Here is a 9,178-nt window from a genome sequence, read left to right as displayed (position 1 = left end):
TAAAAAGATGAAATAACTTGTCATTAATAAATATTTTTCTATGGTTTTACATAGCCTTCAAAATTACAATGTTGCAATTTAATTTATTTACTTTATTAAGACTTATACCTAGTGACCCCTGGGTGGCTCAGTCTGTAAGCGTTGGACTCTTGGTTTTGGCTCAGGTCATGATCTCAGGGTCCTGAGATGGAGCCTCCATGCTGGGGGTGAAGCCTGCTTGAGATTCTCTCCCTCTCTCTCTGCCCCTCCCCTCACTCATGCTCTCTCTCTCTCTCTCTCTCAAAAATAAATAAATAAATCTTTAAAAAAAGACTTATACCTTAAAGGCAGACACATTTTTTTCCTTTATATATACAACATAATGTATATATGCACATCGATAATGATTTGGCTGATGTAATTTCTTTTCTTTTTTAAGATTTTATTTATTTATTTGACACACAGAGCGAGAGAGAGAGCGAGAGAGAGAGGGAGAGAGCACAAGCAGGGGGAGCGGCAGGCAGAGGGAGAAGCAGGCTTCCTGCATGAGCAGGGAGCCCGATGTGGGGCTCGATCCCAGGACCCTGGGATCATGACCTGAGCTGAAGGCAGCAGTTTAACCAACTGAGCCACCCAGGCGCCCCAGGCTGATGTAATTTCTTAGGATAAATTCCTAGAAGTGAAAATATTGGATCAAAGGAAATAAATAATTGCATGAATTTTGCAAGATATTTACAGCATTTGCAGAAAGGAGTGCAGAACTCCGTGAGGCTGCAACCTTATCAACTTGAATGGTATTTGAAACATGTTTCACGGCCTAAAATATGCAAAATGGTATAATTGTTTTAATTTATATTTCTTTGATTGTTAATGACATCTTCTTACTATTTTCCCCCTTTTGGGGGAAGTAGTGCTTTCTATTTAGATATAACTTGTTGAGTGCTATCATTAAACATGTCATTTAGAAATGAAACTAACTGGGGCACCTGGGTGGCTCAGTCGGTTAAGTGTCTGCCTTCAGCTCAGGTCATGATTTTAGGGTCCTGGGATTGAGCCCTGCATTGGGCTCCCTGCCCAGTGCAGAGCCTGATTCTCTCTCTCCCTCTTCCTCTCCCCAAGTTGTGTGCTCTTTCTCTCTCTCTCTTTCACAAATAAGTAAATAAAATCTTAAAAAAAATAAAGAAATGAAATTGACTTTAAAGTCTTCAAGAAAATATAAATCCAGGGTTTTTTAATCTGGGGTCTGCAAATTCTTAAGAGTCCACAGGTGGCCTTCAAGTAATAATGACACTCCTGGAATTGGGGCAAGATGTTCTGAGTAGGCCCTTATGTACATTTTTCTAGGTATTATGTACATGGTATTTTAAATCAGATTCTTCTGCTTCCATTCTCCTTCCTTCCCATGAATAATCTAAGAATTTAGGTCCATCAGAAATAGAAAAATATATTCTGGCTTAATTTCACTCTAGGACTTTAGTTTCCACTGGATACTAATGCTACATCAGAGGTGCCTGATTTCTGGGTTTAAAAGACAGAATTAAGGGGGCACCTGGGTGGCTCAGTTGGTTAAGTGACTGCCTTCGGCTCATGTCATGATCCCAGGGTCCTGGGATGGAGTCCAACATTGGGCTCCTGGCTCAGCGGGGAGCCTGCTTCTCCCTCTGACCCTCTCCCCTCTCATGCTGTTTCTCTCTCTTTCAAATAAATAAATAAATAAATAAAATCTTAAAAAAAAGACAGAATTTAATTTTTTTTTTAAAGATTTTTTATTTATGGGGCGCCTGGGTGGCTCAGTCAGTTAAGCGACTGCCTTCAGCTCAGGTCATGATCCTGGAGTCCTGGGATGGAGCCCCACGTCGGGCTTCCTGCTCAGTGGAGAGCCTGCTTCTCCCTCTCCCTCTGCCTGCCTCTCTGCCTACTTGTGTTCTCTCTCTCTCTGTGTCAAATAAATAAATAAAATTAAAAAAAGATTTTTTATTTATTTGACAGAGAGACACACAGCAAGAGAGGGAACACAAGCAGGGGGAGTGGGAGAGGGAGAAGCAGGCTTCCTGCCAAGCAGGGAGCCCGATGTGGGGCTTGATCCCAGGACCCTGGGACTGTGACCTGAGCCGAAGGCAGATGCTTAGCAACTGAGCCACCCGGGCGCCCAAGACAGAATTTAGTTAAATGCTAGTTCAGCGGAAGCTTTCTCTTTTAATTTTATGTTATTGAGGTTCTATGGCTCTATGACTCACAAGTGTTAGCTGTATGTGATTAATATTTCTAAGCTTTAGGAATTTTGCACAGAAGTTTCAACAACAATGTGCTGGTATTTTTGAAGGATCGCTCAAACATCAGAAGACATAGGCATAAATAGTAGGAAAAATAGAAACAATAGTCCCAAGGAGATAAAGCTCCTGGTATGTTTTGGAAGTAAAACCAAATTATAGCTGGAGGCAAAAGTAAAGAAGAGGCAGAAACACAAAGTGACACGAGAAAGATGAACGTTTTTGGTCCTACACTTATAATAAGTCAGGAAGTAAATGACTGTATGGTGATTTCATCTGTGAGTAGACCTGCCTCCCACTGGAATCTAAGCTGTCTGCTGCCAGGAATCTTACCTGATCATTGATGTATTCCCAGCGCTTAAAATAGTGACCAGTGGTGGGCATTTAATGATTTTTTATTGAAAAATAGTAATAAGCCAAGTAAATTCCAAGTGAAAAACATGCACCTTGAATTCTCATTGGAAAGCAGCAAAAGAAGACAGGACAGGGACCACTGATGGATTCAACAAATGTCTTGGGCAGTGACTATGTGTGAGGCATTATGCTGGGGACCGCACAGGTTGCAGATGGCTTCCAGTCCTTTAGGGTTGGCAGCTTCACCAAAAGGAGCCTTGGAGGGGGAGGAGGAATTTCACCCCATTATAATCTCCAATGCCATCTTTCCTTCAATAAGTATTCTCTGAAAGCAAAATGGATATATTTTTAATTAATTTTAAATAAAGCATGAATAAAAGCATCTTTATAAAATGTTGCTCTCATATGGATTTTAAAAATACAATCTAGGGGCGCCTGGATGGCTCAGTCGTTAAGCTTCTGCCTTCAGCTCAGGTCATGATCCCAGGGTCCTGGGATCGAGCCCCGCATCGGGCTCCCTGCTCCGCAGGAAGCCTGCTTCTCCCTCTCCCACTCCCCCTGCTTTGTTCCCTCTCTCGCTCTCTGTCAAATAAATAAATAAAATATTAAAAAAAAGTTCACTGGACGGATATGAAGTTCTTCATAAAATTAAAAGATAGGTCAAAGAAACCAACACTGGCAGGGACTGGAGCAGAGCAGCTATAGGCTTCTGTGAGCAGAAATAATGGATGGATTCTTCAGGTCATGAATGAACTCCAGCCATTTTCCATGCTGGATCACTCAAGAATCACACTGCAGAGAGCTAGAGCTGGAAGGAGAGGGGATGAGGCCAAGGGTATGGTTCCTGACTGGCCTAATGAATGTCACATCTCCGTCCCCTCACCACGAAGGGTGGGGGAATTTGACTTACAGTCCCCTCAAGATCGCATGCATCGCCAAGGTAAAACCAATGCATTCCTCCTGGAAGAATGGTGGCTGAATGATGCCAGGCAAGAAAAAACCTATAGGAGTTCAAATATTTATTGAACTTGGGGTAAGACAGACAGAGAAGTCTTCATGAAAGAGTTGGCATTAGAATTAGGCCTTAACACACACACACACACACACACACACACACACACACACACACACATATTTATTTATTTATTAAATAAACAACATTTAAATATGTAGGAATGGAGAGAAGGGTTAGGTTTGAAGGCAAGAGATCATGGTATGAGCTGAGGCACAGAGGATGTAACAGAGAACAGGTGTCCCAGAGATGTGTGGAGAAGAGAGAATGGTTCTGTTTGGATAGAGTATAGGGTAGGAACATACCGTGAAGAATCATGACTGCCACCCTAAGAAGTTTGGGTTTTATTTTGTAAACAATGGATGGACCGATTTTTTTTAGGTAAGACATGCAGCTATATAATTAGATAATGGAATATTAGCTATGTACTTTTTATTTTTGTAAGGAAGTTGCCTCTGGTGACTGGGGTTGGGTGGGAGAAGAGATTGGATGCAGGAAAACCAGTTAGGACAGTAATGCAAAAGTTTGGTCTAGAATTATGAAGGAAGTGAACTAGTATAACAGCTGTGGGGATGTTGCTGGGGAGACAGTACAGGAGACATTGTGAAGGTTCTTTTTAACAACAGGGTTTGCTCTCACCAGTGCCACAGGAAGTGAAGTTAAATGTGTGGCTGAAGATTCAGTCACCAGGATCTATGTACTATTGCTCACAGAAATAATAACAATGCCGTTTAGCTGCTGTTACTTTTCACATTCTTTATCAGTTAATCAAATCAAATATTCTTCATGATTAAAATCAAGCTATTGGAGAAAATCCCTAAATGCATCAATGTGTTCCGATAGCTTGAAACTTGAAAGTGAAGGAAATCAGTTTAAATGATACATACCCACCTTCCACTAAGAACAACAGGAAAGATACTGTAAGAAATGATCTGCAAACTTTTTCTGGAAAATGTCATATAGTAAACATTTGGCGCTTTGTGGGCCATGCAACTTCCGTTGTAACTACTCAACTCTGCCAGAAAGCAGCTACAAACAATATTTAAATGAATGAATGAGGTTGTATCCCAATGCATTGTTATTTATGGACACTGAAATTTGAATTTCAGATAATTTTCACGTGCCACAAAACCTTCTTTTGATTTTCTTCTATCATTTAAAAATGTAAAAACAGTACCTGCATATGTAGTCACGTAAGTCCTGGAGACCTGATACAGAGTACAGTGATTATAGACCATAAAACTGTATTATAAATATTAAACTTGGTAAGAGACTAGATCTTAATTGTTTCCAGCGCTAAAAGAAATGATAATGATGTGAAGGGATAGAGGTGTTAGCTAGTGCTACAGTTGCCATCATATGGCAATATAAATGTATCAAATCAATATGTTATACACCTTAAACTTACACTATATGTCAAATATCTCAATTAAAAAAAATATATTTTTAAAGATTTTATTTATTTATTTGAGAGAGAGAATGAGAGAGAGAGAGAGAGAGAGCACATGAGAGGGGGGAGGGTCAGAGGGAGAAGCAGACTCCCCCCTGAACAGGGAGCCTGACGCGGGACTCGATCCTGGACTCCAGGATCATGACCTGAGCCGAAAGCAGTCGCCTAACCAACTGAGCCACCCAGGTGCCCAAAATATTAATGAATAAAAAAATTTTAATAAAAGCCTGGAAAAAATATAAATTAAATGAAATAAAAATGTAAAAACCATTCTTTGCTGTAAAAAAAACAGGCAGTGGATTGGATTTCACACTTGCTAACGGTGTCTTTGGGACTACCACAGCTTAAGAAATCAGGGCCAACGTGTTTTTCATGAGTCAACAGCAATGTGAACCCATTCTGAAAGTAGTAGTTGAACTAGAAGAGGGAAAAATATTAATACCTCAAAAATGGATTCTGCTCTACTTGTTTTTGGTTTAAATGAATGGAATTTTTCTTTCAGCTTTCTTTCTTAATGTGGCGTGGCCTTAATATTTGATAAAATACAGATTAGGCTAAAGTAAGAGGCATTCCAAAACACAGTGCTTTGGGCAATATGGAAGTTAACTTCTCTCTGAGAAATATAATCTTTACCTGGGAAGCCAAGTATCCAACTAAAATTGGGAGTTATATTCTTATAGGAAGTTGGGGAGAATAGAATTGTAGAAATATTTGAAGATAGCAAGAAGTCTCTGCCAAGCGTTGCATCTTACTAAACAATTTCTATATTCTAAACGGAGATTGTTTGCTGCTTCAATCAGGAAAAGGGAGTCAGTCTAAATATTTTTAATGATTTGATTGACATTGGGGAGGGTATGTGCTATGGTGAACACTATGAATTGTGTAAGACTGATGAATCACAGATCTGTACCCCTGAAACAAATAATATATTATATGTTAGTAAAAAAAAAAAACCTGGAAAAATATATATAAATATATATTTTTAAAACATTTTATTTATTTATTTGACAGAGAGAGAGACACAGCAAGAGAGGGAACACAAGCAGGGTGAGTGGGAGAGGGAGAAGCAGACTCCCCGCGGAGCAGGGAGCCCAATGCGGGGCTCGATCCCAGGACCCTGGGATCATGACCCGAGCCGAAGGCAGACGCTTAACGACTGAACCACCCAAGCGTCCCCTGGAAAAAATATTTTTAATGATTAACTTAAATGCTAAAAACAGAAATCAGTTGTTTTTTTGGCGGTGTCTTTTCCCAGAGCTTTTACTGTGGTAACTTCTATGACATCATAAATTCATTCAACAAGTATTTTTGAGCACCTATGGTGCCAGGCATCTTTCTAGGCAGATAAAACCCTCATTTCCTACACTACTAACAATTTTATTCTAACGTATTCTCTTGGGTGAAGACATTACGTTAGAACACGTAGTAAAAGCTCCTCAAAGCATGGGGAATGAGAATTGGGAGCCGTGATTGTTACAATACGAAGTGAGGGGTCTTTGGGGAGACTCCAGCCCTTCAAAATCTCCATCAGCCTTACAAACTTACTTCCAGTGAACTTGGACTGCAAAGAACAGCCTGTTCACTAGGCAAGCAGAGCTTCAAGGGAAGTCCTCCAGCTCCCTTTCCAAAAGTTTGCCATCCTTGCACCTGTCCTTTCTAGAAATTCTCGACCACTCCTGGTGTGGGGATTTGGCCTGATATTTAGGTGCTAGAGTACTCTCTCCCAACCCTCCCCATGGGAAGATGACCCTGGATCCTGAAATAAGAGACTGACCCGCCTGTGTCAGTGTCTTTTCCAAATTGTATTTAAAAAAAGGGGTGGGGGGAGCAGGCAAACACTAAGCACTCCACCTGGCATGACTTCAGAATGCTTGTGATTAAGATATTCTGCTTATTGTTAGTCAAAGATCTAGGCCTGCCTTGCTCCACATAAATAGAAACTGTTTCTCAGCTGCCTTCGGGTGTCCTCCTCCATGTCCTTAGGGTGCTAGAACAGCAGGGCTTCTCTAAATGGTTCTTAGACTCGAAGAACATGAAAAGAAGCAGCAAAGGGCTCCTGAAAGCATTTACACTGACGAGTAATATGTACTGACAGTACATTTTTCCTTTTCGCTCTAAAGTGGAAGCCTTTGTGCACTGCTTTTGTTGTTAGCACCAAAAGGGAAATTGGGGTGCTGGCAGCGTGGCCAGCAGAAGGAGCTGACTGAAATTAAGTGAGGCAGTTTGGGCCACACCAGCCTCACTCCTTGGCCACTCCTTCGCACTTTTACCGGTTGGAATTCAAGGGGCACGGCGGGGGTGGGGGGTGGGGGTGAAGGGAAGAGTGTGTGGCCATGCAAAGTAGAAAGAATGAGAAGCCCTCAGAGAGGAAGCCACAGATTAAGAAAGAAAGAAAGAAAGAAAGAAAGAAAGAAAGAAAGAAAGAAAGAAAGAAAGAAAGAAAGAAAGAAAGAAATCCCTTTAGTTTTCTTTCTTTCTTTTCTTTTTTTAAGATTTTATTTATTTATTTGACAGAGAGAGCAGAAGCAGGGGGAGCAGCAGAGGGAGAGGGAGAAGCAGACTCCCTGGGGAGCCCGATGTGGGGCTTGATCCCAGGACCCTGGGATCATGACCTGAGCTGAAGGCAGATGCCTAACGGACTGAGCCACCCAGGCTTCCCTCCTGCATGAATCAGAGCAATTAAGTACCAATGACAGCTAACACTTATTGAGCCCCTGATATATGCCAGACACTGTTCTAAGTGCTTTACATGGCATTATCTCATTTGATTCCTACAGTAACTCTCAGTGGTAGGTGCTCTAATTATTCCCATTTTACAGCTATGCAATGGAGGCTGGGAGAGGTGGAGGCTGTAAGCAGTAGGCCTGGGATTCTATGCTTGGCAGGCTGACTCCAGAGCTGGAATGCCATCTGTTATGTTACACGGCCTTCAAGAGAGTTGAGAGCCCTTGGTTGTCATTTTCCTCTAGATTTACAGCTCAGTTTGTGCCACAGGTGACGGCATAGATTTGCATTTCCTAATGAAAGAGGGAATGAAGTTAAATCGTAAACAAGAGAGCCTGAAAAGTATGATGTTCAAAAAACTGCAAAGAGTTTGTGCCTTTTTTCCTGATTGCCGGCTAGCATCTTGCTTGCTGTAGGGAAGACAGTTCAGCCTAACAGTACTAGATTCTATATAAAGCAATTTATTATTTTTTTGAAAAGTGATAATGGCCTTGTTTTCATCTTAAGGGTCCAGAGCGGCAGAGGACTGGTAGCACCCTGAGAAGCATGCACTCAGCAAGATTGCCTAAATAGTTCTTTCCCCTCCGGTCCTGACCCAGTAACCTCTGGGCCATTCTCTTCCCTGGCGTCTCCTGTATAGGGCCCCAAAGAGTATGCTGATGCCTGCAACATCCTTTTAGGATTTGAAGACCTGTAGACAAATGGCTCCTGGGGACAGGGAACATATCAAAACGTAATCCTTACTCATAACAGAATTGAGTTTGGTGTGAACCCAGCAATCAGGGAATGAAAGGTGAGTGCATTAACCTACCATGTTATCTGTATAGGAGTTTTATATCTTAAATGGAACAGACATCCCTGCAAAACAATAACGGATGGAGATTAATGAGTTACAGGTGACCCTCAGACACGGGAAGGTTGACTTTGGATAAGCACCCACAAAGGTCAAGTGCTTATCTGAATTAACCACAAGTCTTGGATCTGGGGTAAAAATAAAGGACGAGAAATACCCCAGGGAGAGGCTTTCTTCAACCTGAGTTTTGTTGTTCTTTCTTACCTTCTGCTAAATTCTGCATTGGATTGGACCAGCCCTTTTCTTGTAGCATTTCCACACACATATCTCTGGCCTAAGCCAGATCTCAACATCGAAAACCCAGAGCAATGCTTTTCAGATTTCTGGGGTTTCCAGATGTGTTGTAGGCCAATTATTTTTGCTAACATGGAATTGAGTCTTTTTGACAGAGGCTCTATAAGAATTGGATGGCATCTTCACAACTGCAGTCACTTTTGCTTAGTACTGACTTGGGAATTTGCATTTGTCTCATTGTACAGCGCAAATATGTAGTGGTAATGACAGCTTTCTGTGTTTATTACTCTCATCCTTGGGTC

The sequence above is a fragment of the Zalophus californianus genome, chromosome 6, assembly GCF_009762305.2.
Source record: "Zalophus californianus isolate mZalCal1 chromosome 6, mZalCal1.pri.v2, whole genome shotgun sequence".
NCBI lineage: Eukaryota > Metazoa > Chordata > Mammalia > Carnivora > Otariidae > Zalophus > Zalophus californianus.
This window is presented reverse-complemented; position numbering follows the sequence as displayed.